This window comes from Gossypium arboreum, chromosome 3 (genome assembly GCF_025698485.1).
Source record: "Gossypium arboreum isolate Shixiya-1 chromosome 3, ASM2569848v2, whole genome shotgun sequence".
Lineage (NCBI taxonomy): Eukaryota > Viridiplantae > Streptophyta > Magnoliopsida > Malvales > Malvaceae > Gossypium > Gossypium arboreum.
Genome location: NC_069072.1, coordinates 70035571 through 70051859, shown reverse-complemented (window position 1 = coordinate 70051859; position 16289 = coordinate 70035571). Strand labels below are relative to the sequence as shown.

Genomic DNA, 16289 nt, shown 5'->3' with positions numbered 1-16289 from the left:
CAACCCAATTCGAATTGAAACCAGTGATGTTTCAAATGCTACAAACGATAGGCCAATTTAGTGGTATGCCCATAGAAGATCCATATCCCTACCCTCGATTGTTTATGAAGGTGAGTGACTCATTCAAGATAGCCGGTGTGACTGAAGATGCACTAAGGTTAAAGTTGTTTCTGTACTCGTTGCGAGATCGAGCACGAGCATGACTCAATTCATTGCCACCAAGTTCTATATCTACATGGCAAGAATTAGCAGAGAGATTTTTGGTTAAGTATTTCCCGCCTAGCAAAAATGCTAAGTTGAGGAACGAGATCACAACTTTCCAACAATTGGATGATGAGTCTTTGTATGAGGCTTGGGAGCGATTCAAGGAGTTACTTCGTAGTGTCCTCATCATGAGATTCCTCATTGTATCAATTTGGAAACATTTTATAATGGTCTCAATGCACATACAAGATTGATGGTAGATGCTTCTATGAATGGTGCAATTTTGTCTAAGTCTTATAATGAGGCTTATGAGATCATCGAGAGGATTGCGAGGAACAACTATCAATAGCCAACAAATCGAATAGCTTCAGGAAGACGTGTAGCCGCGGTTCATAAAGTTGATGCTCTCACTTCATTATCAGCTCAGGTTTCGTCTATTTCCTCTATATTAAAGCAGTTTACCGGTAATGGTGCTAATAATTTTGCAGCTCAACCACCAAGTCTGTTTGAAGCAGTTTCCTGTGTGTACTGTGGGGAAGGTCATTCTTTCGAGAGTTTCCCATTGAATCTCGAGTCAGTATATTATGTGGGGAACCAACATCAAAATAGGAGTGGACAAGGACCCCAGTCTAACTTTTATAATCCTTCATGGTGTAATCACCCCAACTTTTCTTGGAGCAACTAAGGAAATGGACCAAACAACAACTTTATGCAACATAGACCCAACCAATCTCAGGGGTTTAATCAGCAAGCTCCAAAAACACCTTAAGCTGAATCATCAAATAGTTTGGAGAACTTGTTGAAAGCATACATGGAAAAAAATGACGCTTTAATCCAGAGTCAAGCAGCAACACTAAAAAATTTGGAAAACCAAATGGGTCAATTAGTTGAGGAGCTTCGTAATAAACAACAAGGAACCTTGCCAAGTGATACTAAGAATGCAAGAAATTTGGGTAAAAAACATATCAAGGCAGTGGCATTGCGAAGTGGTAAAATTTTGGAACCTCGATTGATTGATGTTGAGGATGAGCTTATTGAAAAGGGGGAAAGCCAACCAGCTATTGATGTCCTTACACTAAAAGATTCAGAATCTGCAAAGACTGACAAGGTAAATCCTCATTTAGTGAATTCAGATACTTTAACATCTTCTTTAGATACAGATTTTCCTACTCAGAAGAGTTGTTCGGTTCGACCGAAAGTTCTATCACCTTCATATCCACAAAGATTGCAACAACATAAGCAGAAACAAGAGGTGCAATTTAAGAAGTTTTTGGATGTTCTGAAGCAATTACACATCAATATTCCATTGGTAGAGGATTTAGAACAAATGTCAAATTATGTGAAGTTTATGAAGGATGTACTATCCAAGAAGAAACGACTGAGTGAGTATGAGACTGTCGCTCTGATAAAGGAGTGTAGTGCGTTCCTGCAAAACAAGCTGCCACCGAAATTGAAGGATCCGGGAAGCTTTACGATACCCTGTAACATTGGTGAATCTTATTGTGGTAAAGCTTTGTGTAACATCCTGATTTTCGGGTTTTCGCTATTCCTGATATTTTAAGTAAATTTCTAAAATTTGGTATGTGATGATGGAATTCATAATTTGGGTATGTAAATGGGTTTATGGAAGGCCCATGAGTTGGCCAAAACCACGGCGAGGAGGACCACCACCACAGAGGGGTCGTGGGCAAGGTAGAGGTGGCAATGGTAATGGACGAGGACGTGGGGCACCTAGCAGAGGTGCTGGTCATGCTGAAGCTCGACAACTGGCGTTGGTTTATGCTGCACGACGTCGTGAGGAGGGTGACGCTTCTGATGTTATAACTGGTACGTTCTTCATTCATAGCATGCCTTACACTGCTTTGATTGATGTGGATTCCACCCACTCGTATGTTGCTTGTGATGTATCTGGGGCTTTGGATGTGCTTCCTGAGAAGACTGTGAGTGGGGTATCAGTAATAAGTCCATTGGGACATTCGGTTAAGGTAGATAAAATTTTTAGGGCAGTGCCGTTAGTGACAAAAGATAAATCTTTGAAGGAGATTTGATGGAGCTACCATTTCGGGATTTGATCTTATTTTGGGAATGGATTGGTTAGCTAAGCACAAGGCGACGTTGGATTGTGCTGCAAAGAGGATGGTACTAAGAACTGTCGAAGATGAGGAGATAATGGTCATAGGGGAACGAAGGGATTATTTATCCAATGTTGTTTCGGCGTTAAGAGCCGAGAAGTTGATCCGGAAAGGTTGTGAGGTGTACTTGGCCTTTGTAAGTCAAACGGGACTTGAGGAGATAACGGTGGAGTCGGTTAGGACTATTAAGGAATTTCAGGATGTATTCCCAGATGAACTTCCTGGATTACCCCCGAACAGAGAAGTCGAGTTTGGAATCGACTTACTACCTGGAACAACTCCTGTGTCCATTGTGCCTTATCGGATGGCACCAAAGGAGTTGGTAGAATTGAAAGCTCAGATTCAAGAGTCATTGGATAGAGGTTTATAAGACCAAGTGTTTCTCCGTGGGGTGCACCGCATCGCTCGTAAGAAGAAAGATGGGACTATGCGAATGTGTATTGACTATCGGCGGTTGAATAAGTCGACTATCAAGAACAAGTATCCGTTACCAAGAATCGATGATCCGTTCGACCAATTAAAAGGAGCCTCGGTGTTTTCTAAGATCGACCTTCGATCGGATATCATCAATTAAGAGTTAAAGAGAGGATATTTATAAGACGGCGTTCAGACTCGATACGGTCATTACGAGTTTCGGTAATGCCATTTGGGTTGACTAATGCACCAAAGAAAGATTCATGGATTTGATGAATCGGGTATTCCACCCATACTTGGATCGGTTTGTAGTCATTTTATTGATGATATCTTGGTGTATTCGAAACGGAAGAGAAGCATGATGATCATCTTCGTAGTACTACAAGTGTTAAGGGAGAAGCAACTTTATGCAAAGTTTAGTAAGTGCGAGTTTTGGTGAAGGAAGTTACCTTCTTGGGGCATGTTGTGTCTCATTGAAGGGATCAAGGTGGACCTCAAAAGATTGAAGCAATCTTGGAATGGAAGCCATCAAGTCGATAATGAGATTCAAGTTTTCTGGGTTGGCGAGTTATTATCGGAGATTCGTGGAAGGATTTTACGTGATGGCAAGACCGTTAATCTAAACTTATAAGGAAGGGAGCACCTTTTGTTTGGACAGATAAGCGACAAGAGGCTTTTGAGAAGTTGAAGAGGAGCTCATGCAAATACTTGATCGTGATGTCAAGGTGTTGAGAAAGAGGTCATCCAGTTGGTGAAGGTACTTTGGAGGAACCATGGCAAGGAAGAAGCTACCGGGAGATCAAGAGGCAATGCGTCGTGATACCCTCAACTGTTTGGACTGTAAATTTCGAGGCGAAATTTCTTTAAGGAGGGTAGAGTTGTAACATCCCGATTTTTGGGTTTTCACGATTCTCGATATTTTAAGTAAATTTCTAAAATTTGGTATGTGATGATGGAATTCATAATTTGGGTATGTAAATGGGCTTGTGGAAGGCCCATGAGTTGGCCAAAACCCAGAGAATTTTTAAATTTTGGACTTAGGAGTTAGAGGTTACGGCTAGGTGCCCTTATATTAAGTTGTGGGTAAAGTGTATCACAAAAAGAGCTTTGGTAGAGTGGCAAGGGTGACGCCACTAAGCTCCTAAAAAGGTGGCGTGTGGGCATAGAGGAAGACACAGGTTCGATTCCTGTGTTGGCAAATAAGAGTATTTATTTTATGTGCGTGGAAGGGTAAGTGTTGGAACTTAAGTGGATTCTGTAAGAGGAGAGTTGGATCAAGTCAAATGCATAAATTAAGGAGGGATAAGGGAGAGATTTTAGGGATGTGATAGGGAGATAGAGTTGGTAGAATAAGGGAGATTGGAGAGGGATTTTCAGAAAAGGGCATTAGGTTAGTAATTTCGGCATTAGGGTCTTAGTTGTGCCGATTTCTTCTTTGGTGTGTAGCCTTTTCTCTCTTTTCTTTTCCAAATTTAATCTACCTCCCTCCTATTCATTTTTCTTCCTTTTCTTCTTTCAAATCAGCCCACTATTTCCTCCATTCACCATTGTTTCTTTCCTTATCTCTATTTTTGCCAAGTGCCGCAAAAAAGTCAAATCGATGAAGATAGGGGTGCCGATTCTTTGTGACCAGCAACCTTTTCTTCCTTTTCAATAGTTGGCGTTCGGTTCCTTTACCTTTTAGACATCCGGATTCAAGAGGAGAAAGACGTGGTAAGTGTTCAAACTCTAAACAATTCCTAGTGTAGCTTTGGCCAAAAGTCAAACTCCAAGTTTAGGAGATGGCGAATATGGGCATAGACTCTATGGGGTCTTCTTTTAATATTTTTGGTTTATTTATTGAAGGAGCAGCAAGGTGTAGTGTCGATTTGGAGTAGCTTGGATCGCCGGAGTAGCTAGGCCTAGTCATCGATCGCGACAAAGGTAAGGTGCCTAAGGCCATTATGGATGGTGGCCAAATGTGTAAGTGTTAATATTGGAAAGTTCTTGATTTGGTTCAATTATTGCGAGCTGATCTATTTAACAATTGATTATAGGAGAAATCGCATAGGAGATCTCGTCAAGGAATATCGCAAATCAGGTGTGTAACGAACCCTTTCATAGCTTAAAGCGATAAAATGCCGAAAAGTTAAATGCCAAATTTCGCATTTCGAGGACTTGTGAGCAAGCGAACGCTCACTAGTTAGTTAGAATCGATGAGACGGTGATCGAGAACGATGGAAACGGTAAGAATGTGATTTTTGGCGTTCTTGGTAAGTTGGGCCTCGAGGGGCCGAAGTGGGGCCCATTGGGCTTTCGGCCCATTTGGGTAAAATTGGTAGAAAACGGAAATCATTATATGGCATGATAAGACCGTTAAAACCGTTATGGAATATAGGCTAAATGGGCCTAGATGACGAAATTGGCTAAGTAGGGCCCATTAGGGGTTTTAGGCCCAATAACTCGATTTCGCTAAAATGGGCCGAATCACTTGTTTGCACCCATGAATTGTTTGTAAATCAGTTAATGAACATGGAAACCCTAATTTTGGTAAAATTACAAGATTACCCTTATAATATGAAAATGACCGTTTTGCCCCTAGGTAAAAATAACCATTATACCCCTAGGGTTTATATATGAACTTAATGCATGGGATTTTGGTAAACATGATATGTATGATATGCACATGACATGTATGATATGCACATGATATGTATGATATGCACACGAGATGTTCATAAATGCATTGGGTTGGGTTTTTATATGAATGGAGGAAGTGAAAAGGGCTTATGCCCTGCTTATTAAAGGGCTTATGCCCCGATTATCAAAAGGGCTTATGCCCGCTTATCAAAAGGGCTTATGCCCCGCTTATAAAAGGGCTTATGCCCCGATTATTGAAAGGGCTTTTGCCCTGATTATTAAAAGAGGCTAGGCCTCCATTATATGATAAAGCATCTTATGCCGCCAAAGAGAGAGTATGGCGGGGTGGGTCGAGTTAATCCCCACATGGTGTGTTGGTTGGTACGGGTGGAGAGTAGCGGATGGTGGGTTGAGTAGTCTCCCAAATGGGTTGCATTCTTTCATTGAAATTATATGTGATATTGAAATGGGCCTAAGGGCCATACCATTTACAAATAAAGGCTTGACCCAAGAATATGAAATATGAAAAGGCTTGACCAAAGGTTATGGAATATGAAACATGAAAAGGGCTATGGCCCAAGATATGTTGAGATTGGATTTGGGCTTAGACCCAACAGTCATTATTGTTTTGGGCTCTGAAGGGGCTTGTTGCACATGAGTTTCCAAACTCACCCCTTTCCTTAACCTTGCAGTGAGCCTTGATGTGGGGACTTGGTAGGAGAGGATTGAGTGGCTACGGTGATCATCTTTGGGCTTTTAAATAAGTGTTGGTTTTCATTTAATTTCCTTTAATTATTATTTATTTTTGGGGTGTAATAAGGCCAATTTTAACTTTCCTTTTATTTCTTTTCTAATTATTTTAATTTTAATAACTTTAAAAATTGGTTAATAATTATCCAAATGGGCTAGACTTAGGGCGTGTTTTCAAAATGATACTTGTTTTCAAAGTATCTCAACACCACGATTAATCGATTTATCAAAGACGTCCACTTAAACAAATTTAAACTCGATATAACAAAGTGTGGCTATGGTTGTGGGCATGTCTAGGATTGGATCCAATTAAAGAGCTTGGTACTTAAGCGACCTTCATGGCTCACCTCCTCCTCTCGGATACCTACACGGTGCCCAACTTCCATACACTTTGTTAACTCAATAAAATGTATGGTTTTAAAACACTAAAACGGAACGTGGGTTTTCAACTCCAATGTGGCACGCCGATTCGCCATAACGTCTGGGCCGGGTTTGGGGTGTTACATTTAGTGGTATCGAGCCTAGGTTGCAACAACTCTACTGTGGATCGGTCCAAAATTTATTTGAAAACTTAGGCCTAAGAAGGGTATTTTTGGAAATGGTTTCGAAAAGTTCATTTTAAAGATGTTTTATGGAAAATACATGTTAAAAAGGTACCATCTTTCTGCTTTTAATCAAGAGTTCAAAATAAAGGGAGTTTTCAAATCAAAGTTTTCAATTTCTATTTTCGATAATCAAAACATGGTTTTTTGGAGAAAGAAGTGGCGCCTTGAATCCCCGACACCAAGTCTCAGTAAGTATATTTTCCTTACAATATATGATATTGATATGATATTATGAATAGTCTTGAGACCCTACTATGATACCTTAGCTAGGTAGAGTCAGTAAACAGTAGGAATGAGATCGTAGCTAGGCTATGATGATACGAAAACAATCCTTGAACCGCTATATCTACATAAGACATTTTTTAATAAACAATGGAACGTTATACTAATTTCATAAAATTCAGTAAATCGATAATTCGATATGAGTACTAGAGGAGCTCAGTGACGAGGCCGCGGACGTGGTCGCGGAAGGGTGCAAGTGAATCTTCATCTTGAGGCATAGGCCACCGAGGAGCCAGTTGTGCCGCAAGCAACGGAGACCGGTCTTATGATCGGTCATGGGGATGACGCTTTATCCCAAGCCATGTTAAGGGTTTTAGAAAGAGTGGCTGGAGCTAGTCTTGGGGCCGGTGAATAGGGGTCTATATCGGAGCGACTCAAGCCAACGGAGGCAGGTATTTAAGGGTGTATCTGGAGTGGCCCCGAATGTGGCGTAATATTGGCCGGAGGCTACTGAGCGGGTCATGGACGATCTAGACGCTCGATGGAGCAAAAGTGAAAGGAGTCGTGTCGCCGCTACGTGATTTAAGCATACCGATGGTGGATCACCGTAGGGAGAGTACCCCAATTGAGCAAGTAACACGAATTGTTCAAAGCGCTTTTAAAGGCGGTATGTTGGAGCAAGCTATGTGGATGCTCGTCGAAAGGAATTCTTGAATCGACTCAAGGTGATAAGACCGTAGGCAGTATGAGGCGTAATTTTGAGGTGAGTCGATATGCTAGTGGTATAGTGGTAATCGAATCTGAAGCGATGGTCCGCCGAGGATGGTCTCCGCGATGAGCTTAGGATATTGATAGCTCCACGGGGAGCGTGGTTTTGCTACTTTGGTAGAAAAGGCTAAGATAATCGAGGAGGTGAAGCCGAGTGAGCGATGTAATCGTGAGAAGGATCGACCCAGATTCAAGAGGGATTTCGGACCCTCGAGTGCCACGAATAGAAGTGTTAAAAGAGCAAGGATGGAGGAAGCGGTTCGAGCGGTTCCAAGAATACTTATAGACCGCAGCTTGCAAGGACCGTGGTAGGGTGCATATGGGGAGGCTTTGAAACGAATCGGAGCATGTTTTCGATGTGGGTCAAAGGAGCATAAGTTCGAGAGTGTCCTCGGAGGACAGCTCGAGAGCTAGCGGCGAGCAAAGGGATGTCCAACCACGGCGAGGAGGACCACCACCACGAGAGGGTCGTGGGCAAGGTAGAGGTGGCAATGGTAATAGACGAGGGCGTGGGGCACTGGCGGAGGTGCTGGTCATCTCAAGCTCGACAACCGGCGTTGGTTTATCTTTGCCGACGTTGTGAGGAGGGTGACGCTCCGATGTTATAACTGTACGTTCTTCATTCATAGCATGCCTTACATCGCTTTGATTGATGTGGATTCCACCCACTCGTATGTTGCTTGTGATGTATCTGGGCTTTGGATGTGCTTCCCGAGAAGACTGTAAGTGGGTATCGAATAAGTCCATTGGGACATTCGGTTAAGGTAGATAAAATTTTTAGGGCGATCATCAAGTTAGTGACACAAGATAAATCTTTGAAGGAGATTTGATGGAGCCGCCATTTCGGATTTGATCTTATTTTGGGAATGGATTGGTTAGCTAAGCACAAGGCGACGTTGGATTGTGCCGCAAAGAGGATGGTACTAAGAACGTCAAGATGAGGAGATAATGGTCATAGGGGAACGAAGGGATTATTTATCCAATGTTGTTTCGGCATTAAAAGCCGAGAAGTTGATCCGGAAAGGTTGTGAGGCGTACTTGGCCTTTGTAAGTCAAATGGGACTTGAGGAGATAACGGTGGAGTCGGTTAGGACTATTAAGGAATTTCGTGGATGTATTCCCGGATGAACTTCCGGATTACCCCGAACAGAGAAGTCGAGTTTAGAATCGACTTACTACTCGAACAACTCTGTGTCCATTGTGCCTTATCGGATGGAACCAAAGGAGTTGGTAGAATTGAAAGCTTCGATTCAAGAGTCATTGGATAGAGGGTTTATAAGACCAAGTGTTTCTCCGTAGGGTGCACCCTAAGATCGTTCAGAAGAAGAAAGATGGGACTATGCGAATGTGTATTGACTATCGGCAGGTTGAATAAGTGACTATCAAGAACAAGTATCCGTTACCAAGAATCGATGATCTGTTCGACCAATTAAAAGAGCCTCGGTGTTTTCTAAGATCGACCTTCGATTGGATATCATCAATTAAGAGTTAAAGAGAGGATATTTATAAGGCGGCGTTCAGACTCGTCACGGTCATTACGAGTTTCGGTAATGCCATTTGGGTTGACTAATGCACCGCGGACATTCATGGATTTGATGAATCGGGTATTCCAACCATACTTGGATCGGTTTGTAGTCATTTTATTGATGATATCTTGGTGTATTCGGAAGCGGAAGGGAAGCATGATGAGCATCTTCGTAGTATTGCAAGTGTTAAGGAGAAGCAACTTTATGCAAAGTTTAGTAAGTGCGAGTTTTGGTGAAGGAAGTTACCTTCTTGGGGCATGTTGTGTCTGCCAAGGGATCAAGGTGGACCTCGAAAGATTGAAGCAATCTTGGAATGGAAGCCATCAAGTCGATATGAGATTCAAGTTTTCGGGGTTGGCGTGTTATTATCGGAGATTCGTGGAAGGATTTTCTGTGATGGCGACCGATAATCTAAACTTATAAGGAAGGAGCACCTTTTGTTTGGACAGATAAGCGAAGAGGCTTTTGAGAAGTTGAAGAGGAGCCTGTGCAAATACTTGATCGTGATGTCAAGGTGTTGAGAAAGAGGTCATCCGTTGGTGAAGGTACTTTGGAGGAACCATGGCAAGGAAGAAGCTACAGGGAGACCAAGAGGCAATCGTCGTGATACCCTCAACTGTTTGGACGGGTAAATTTCGAGGCGAAATTTCTTTAAGGAGGGTAAAGTTGTAACATCCCGATTTTCGGGTTTTCGCGATTCTCGATATTTTAAGTAAATTTCTAAAATTTGGTATGTGATGATGGAATTCATAATTTGGGTATGTAAATGGGCTTGTGGAAGGCCCATGAGTTGGCCAAAACCAGGTAGAATTTTTAAATTTTGGACTTAGGAGTTAGGGGTTACGGCTAGGTGCCCTTATATTAAGTTGTGGGTAAAGTGTATCACAAAAGAGCTTTGGTAGAGTGGCAAGGGTGGCGCCACTAAGCTCCTAAAAAGGTGGCGTGTGGGCATAGAGGAAGACACAGGTTCGATTCCTGTGTTGGCAAATAAGAGTATTTATTTTTGTGTGCGGGAAGGGTAAGTGTTGGAACTTAAGTGGATTACGTAAGAGGAGAGTTGGATCAAGTCAAATGCATAAATTAAGGAGGGATAAGGGAGAGATTTTAGGGATGTGATAGGAGATAGAGTTGGCCTAATAAGGGAGATTGGAGAGGGATTTTCGGTAAGGGGCATTAGGTTAGTAATTTGGCATTAGGGTCTTAGTTGTGCCGATTTCTTCTTTGGTGTGTAGCCTTTTTCTCTCTTTTCTTTTCCAAATTAATCTACCTCCCTCCTATTCATTTTCTTCCTTTTCTTCTTTCAAATTAGCCCACTATTTCCTCCATTCACCATTGTTTCTTTCTCTTATCTCTATTTTTGCCAAGTGCATAAAAAAGCCGAAATCGATGAAGATAGGGGTGCCGATTCTTTGTGACCAGCAACCTTTTCTTCCTTTTCAATAGTTGGCGTTCGGTTCCTTTACCTTTTAGACATCCGGATTCAAGAGGAGAAAGACGTGGTAAGTGTTCAAACTCTAAACAATTCCTAGTGTAGCTTTGGCCAAAAGTCAAACTCCAAGTTTAGGAGATGGCGAATATGGGCATAGACTCTATGGGGTCTTCTTTTAATATTTTTGGTTTATTTATTGAAGGAGCAGCAAGGTGTAGTGTCGATTTGGAGTAGCTTGGATCACGGAGTAGCTAGGCCTAGTCATCAATCGCGACAAAGGTAAGGTGCCTAAGGCCATTATGGATGGTGGCGAATGTGTAAGTGTTAATATTGGAAAGTTCTTGATTTGGTTCAATTATTGCGAGCTGATCTATTTAACAATTGATTATAGGAGAAATCGCATAGGAGATCTCGTCAAGGAATATCGCAAATCAGGTGTGTAACGAACCCTTTCATAGCTTAAAGCGATAAAATGCCGAAAAGCCGAAATGTCGAAATTTTGGCATTTCGAGGACTTGTGAGCAATGACGCTCACTAGTTAGTTAGAATCGATGAGACGGTGATCGAGAACGATGGAAAGCAGTAAGAATGTGATTTTGGCGTTCTTGGTAAGTTGGGCCTTGAGGGTAAAGTGGGGCCCATTGGGCTTTGGGCCCATTTGGGTAAAATTGGTAGAAAACGAAATCTATTATATGGCATGATAAGACCGTTAAAACCGTTATGGAATATAGGCTAAATGGGCCTAGATGACGAAATTGGCTAAGTAGGGCCCATTAGGGTTTTAGGCCCAATAACTCGATTTCGCTAAAATGGGCCGAATCACTGTTTGCACCCATGAATTGTTTGTAACCGTTAATGAACATGGAAACCCTAATTTTGGTAAAATTACAAGATTACCCTTATAATATGAAAATGACCGTTTTGCCCTAGGTAAAATAACCATTATACCCCTAGGGTTTATATATGAACTTAATGCATGGGATTTTGGTAAACATGATATGTATGATATGCACATGACATGTATGATATGCACATGATATGTATGATATGCACACGAGATGTTCATAAATGCATTGGGTTGGGTTTTTATATGAATGGAGGAAGTGAAAAAGGGCTTATGCCCCGATTATTAAAGGCTTATGCCCGATTATCAAAAGGGCTTATGCCCTGATTATCAAAAGGCTTATGCCCGATTATAAAAGGGCTTATGCCCCGATTATTGAAAGGGCTTTTGCCCGATTATTAAAAGAGGCTAGGCCTCGGTTATATGATAAAGCTATCTTTGCCGATGGAGAATATGGCGGGGTGGGTCGAGTTAATCCCACATGGTGTGTTGGTTGGTGCGGGTGGAGAGTAGCGGATGGTGGGTTGAGTAGTCTCCCCAAATGGGTTGCATTCTTTCATTGAAATTATATGTGATATTGAAATGGGCCTAAGGGCCATACCGTTTCTGATAAAAAGGCTTGCCCAATAATATGAAATATGAAAAGGCTTGACCCAAAGTTATGGAATATGAAACATGAAAAGGGCTATGGCCCAATATATGTTGAGATTGGATTTGGGCTTAGACCCAACAGTCGTTATTGTTTTGGGCTCGAAAGGGGCTTGTTGCACACTGAGTTTCCAAACTCACCCCTTTCCTTAACCTTGCAGTGAGCCTTGATGTGGGGACTTGGGCGGAGAGGATTGAGTGTGCCACGGTGATCATCTTTGGGCTTTTAAATAAGTGTTGGTTTTCATTTAATTTCCTTTAATTATTATTTATTTTTGGGGTGTAATAAGGCCAATTTTAACTTTCCTTTTATTTCTTTTGAATTATTTTAATTTTAATAACTTTAAAATTGGTTAATAATTATCCAAATGGGCTAGACTTAGGGCGTGTTTTCAAAATGATACTTGTTTTCAAAATATCTCAACACCACGATTAATTGATTTATCAAAGACGTCCACTTAAACAAATTTAAACTCGATATAACAAAGTGTGGCTATGGTTGTGGGCATGTCTAGGATTGGATCCAATTAAAGAGCTTGGTACTTAGCGACCTTCATGGCTCACCTCCTCTGTCTCGGATACCTACACGGTGCCCGGCTTCCATACACTTTGTTAACTCAATAAAATGTATGGTTTTAAAACACTAAAACGGAACGTGGGTTTTCAACTCCAATGTGGCACGTCAGATTCGGCCATAACGTCTGGGCCGGGTTTGGGGTGTTACACTTTGTGTGACTTAGGAGCAAGTATCAACTTGATGCCTAAGTCTATTTTCAAGATGCTAGGGACAGAAGAAGTAAGACCTACAACTGTGACGCTTTAGCTAGCGGATCAATCTTTAGCATACCCTGAAGGAAAGAACGAGAATGTTTTGGTAAGAGTTGATAAATTTATTTTTCCTACTGATTTTATTATTCTAGATTTTGAAGCAGATAAGGAAGTGCCAATTATCCTTGGGAGACTTTTCCTAGCCACAGGAAGAACGTTAATTGATGTGTAGAAAGACAAACTCACCATATGAGTTCAAGACGATCAGGTAACTTTTAACATTCTTAAAGCAATAAAATTTCCCGATCTGACAGAAGAGTGCTCAGTTATGGAAGAAATAGAAACCTTGATTTCTATGGCAGCTTGAAGAAGATCCATTGGAGAAAGCCTTAGGGTTTAACCCTTTGAAGGATGAAGAAGGTGAAGAAAACATGGCTGTGATGGAAGCCAACCGGAGGAATTTTATTCAATCAACACGGTTTAAACCGTTGGAGTTGAATGTCAGAGAATTTGTGTAACCCAAATTGTCAATCTAAGAACCACCTACACTCGAACTAAAGGTACTTCCTTCCCATTTGAAATACGTTTATTTAGATAATTGTTCTACTTTGCATGTGATTATTTCAGCCGAACTGACAAAAGATCGAGAGGAGCAATTAATTTCTGTTCTAAAGAAATTTAAGAAAGCAATTGGTTGAATTATAGCTGATATTCGAGGTATAAGCCCTTCATTTTGCATGCACAAAATTATTCTAGAGGAAGGTGAAATAGCTCGAATTGATGGGCAAATGAGGCTTAATCTTATTATGAAGGAAGTTGTGAGAAAGGAAGTGATCAAATGGCTAGATGCAGGAATCATCTATCCTATTTCAGATAGTTCATGGATAAGTCCGGTACAGTGTGTCAAAAAAAGGTAGAATTACGATTGTTGAGAATGAGCGTAACGAATTGATCCCAACAAGAACTGTTACTGGTTGGAGAATTTGTGTTGACTACAGAAAGTTGAATAAAGCCACTCGGAAGGACTATTTTTCATTGCCTTTTATGGATCAGATGTTAGATCGGCTGGTAGGTAATGAATTCTATTATTTTTTAGATGGTTATTCGGGATATAGCTAAATAGTTGTCACTCTGAAAGATCAACATAAAACAACCTTTACTTGTTCATATGGTACGTTTGCTTTTAGGCGAATGTCTTTTGGTTTATGCAATGCACCTACAACATTCCAACGATGCATGATGGCAATATTCACTGATATGGTTGAAATTTTTTTTGAGGTTTTTATGGATGATTTTTCTATTTTTGGTAACACTTATGATATTTGTTTGAGTAATTTAGCTAAGGTACTAAAGAGATGGGAAGAGACGAATCTAGTCCTTAACTGGGAGAAATGCCATTTTATGGTTAAGGAAGGGATTGTCTTAGGGCATAGAATTTCAAAGAAAGGAATTGAAGTCAACAAAGAAAAGGTGGACATAATTGAAAGATTATCGACCCCAATGAATATGAAAGGAGTCAGAAGTTTCTTAGGCCATGCAGGTTTTTACCGAAGGTTTATCAAAGATTTTTCAAAAAATTCTAAACCACTATGTTCGTTGTTAGAGAAAGATACAGTGTTCGATTTTAACAAAGCATGTTTAGAAGCTTTTGAAGAGTTGAAAATAGGGTTAATCTTAGCTCCAATAATCATTACACCTGATTGGAGCACACCTTTTGAGTTGATGTGCAATGCAAGTGATTAAGTTGTTGGAGCTGTAATGGGTCAAAGAAGGAATAAAGTGTTCCACCCCATTTACTATGCAAGTAGAACCTTGACGGGAGCCCAACTCAATTATACGATAACTGAAAAGGAACTATTTGCTATAGTTTTTTCTTTTGACAAATTCCGCTCATATCTTATAGGTACAAAGTTACAGTATTTATTGACCATGCGACCATTAAATACTTGCAAATGAAGAAAGATGAAAAACTGAGGCTAATTCGTAGGATATTTTTACTCCAAGAATTTGACCTTGAGATCCAAGATAGAAAAGGTGTTGAAAATCAAGTAGCTGATCTTCTGTCGAGGTTGGAGAAGATAAGGTAACTCGATCACATATGCCTATCAACGAGAATTTCCCAGATGAGCACTTATTTGAGGTGAGTCGAATTCATGAAACACATTGGTTTGCTGATTTTGCTAATTATCTTGCATGTGGAATAATTATTCAAGAATTGACATATCAACAAATGAAAAAATTCCTTCATGATAGTCGGTATTATTTCTAAGAGGACCTGTTCTTGTTTAAACAGTGTGCATATAATATAATCTGAAAGTGTGTAGCTCAAAGTTATTGCAACAGCCCGAACCCGAGACCATCGCCGGTGTCAGACACGAGGGGTTAACGAGACAAATCCTCTTAAAGTACCGACCAATTCGGCATTTCCAGACAGGCTGGAAAACTGCGTCACCGTTGCCTTAAAAATCATATCTTGAGTTTCAAAACTCGGAAACTGATTCCATAAATTTTCCCTGAATTTATACTCATATATCCATCCATGGATTTATTTCTAGAATTTTTGGTCGGGCCAATTGGTACAGTTTATTAGTTAAAGTCACCCATGTTACAGGGGTCGACTATGCTGACCTTTGCGCGTTATAACTTGAATATCTCTCTGTACAGGGCTTTAATACTGGTGCCGTTTGTTTCTAATGAAACTAGACTCAAAATAGAATCTGCATATATAAGACATGACTTCTAATTCTTTCTGGATAATTTATATAAAATTTTTAAAGTCGCGACAGGGGACCCAGAAACCGTTCTGGCCCTGTCTCACAATAACTTTAATATCTCTTAACAAATAACTCCTATGACCGTTTCGTTTCTTCCATATGAAAGTAGACTCATCAAGGTTCGATCGCATAATTTATTCACTAATTAACACCATTCCTACAAATTTTGGTGATTTTCCACATCCACGTCACTGCAGCTGGCAGCATCTGTTTTTAAGGTAGGCTTTACCTATATTGTAGTTCCCATGGACCAACTATAGTCTAGTCATACTTAGGTCCAACATATGATCATATTTAGCCATTCCAATGGCTGATCATGTGACCAACTCTCTCATTCCAAACCATAATCACATCATGAAACCAAATATAATTACAAACCACATATGGTCAAATTCCATACTCCACTTTTACCAACCATTTTCGCATGGCACACATATACATCACAAGTACTTAAAAACAACCAAGAGTAGTCCTATACATGCCATATCCAAAACTCAACTAAAGGAGTACCAAAAGGGCTTTGATAGTGTGGTTGACTTCAACTTCTATGATCCCAAATCCGATCGCTAACGAGCAAAATCTATAA

The 16289-nt window shown here is 40.6% G+C and overlaps 1 non-coding gene across 1 annotated transcript; it reads right to left on the bottom strand.

The window, feature by feature from the left end:
* Window positions 1-293: 293 nt before the first annotated feature.
* LOC128290719 (small nucleolar RNA R71) lies at window positions 294-399 on the bottom strand. Its single transcript, XR_008280507.1, has one exon. It is a non-coding gene; the product is annotated as a small nucleolar RNA R71 (small nucleolar RNA).
* Window positions 400-16289: the final 15890 nt, after the last annotated feature.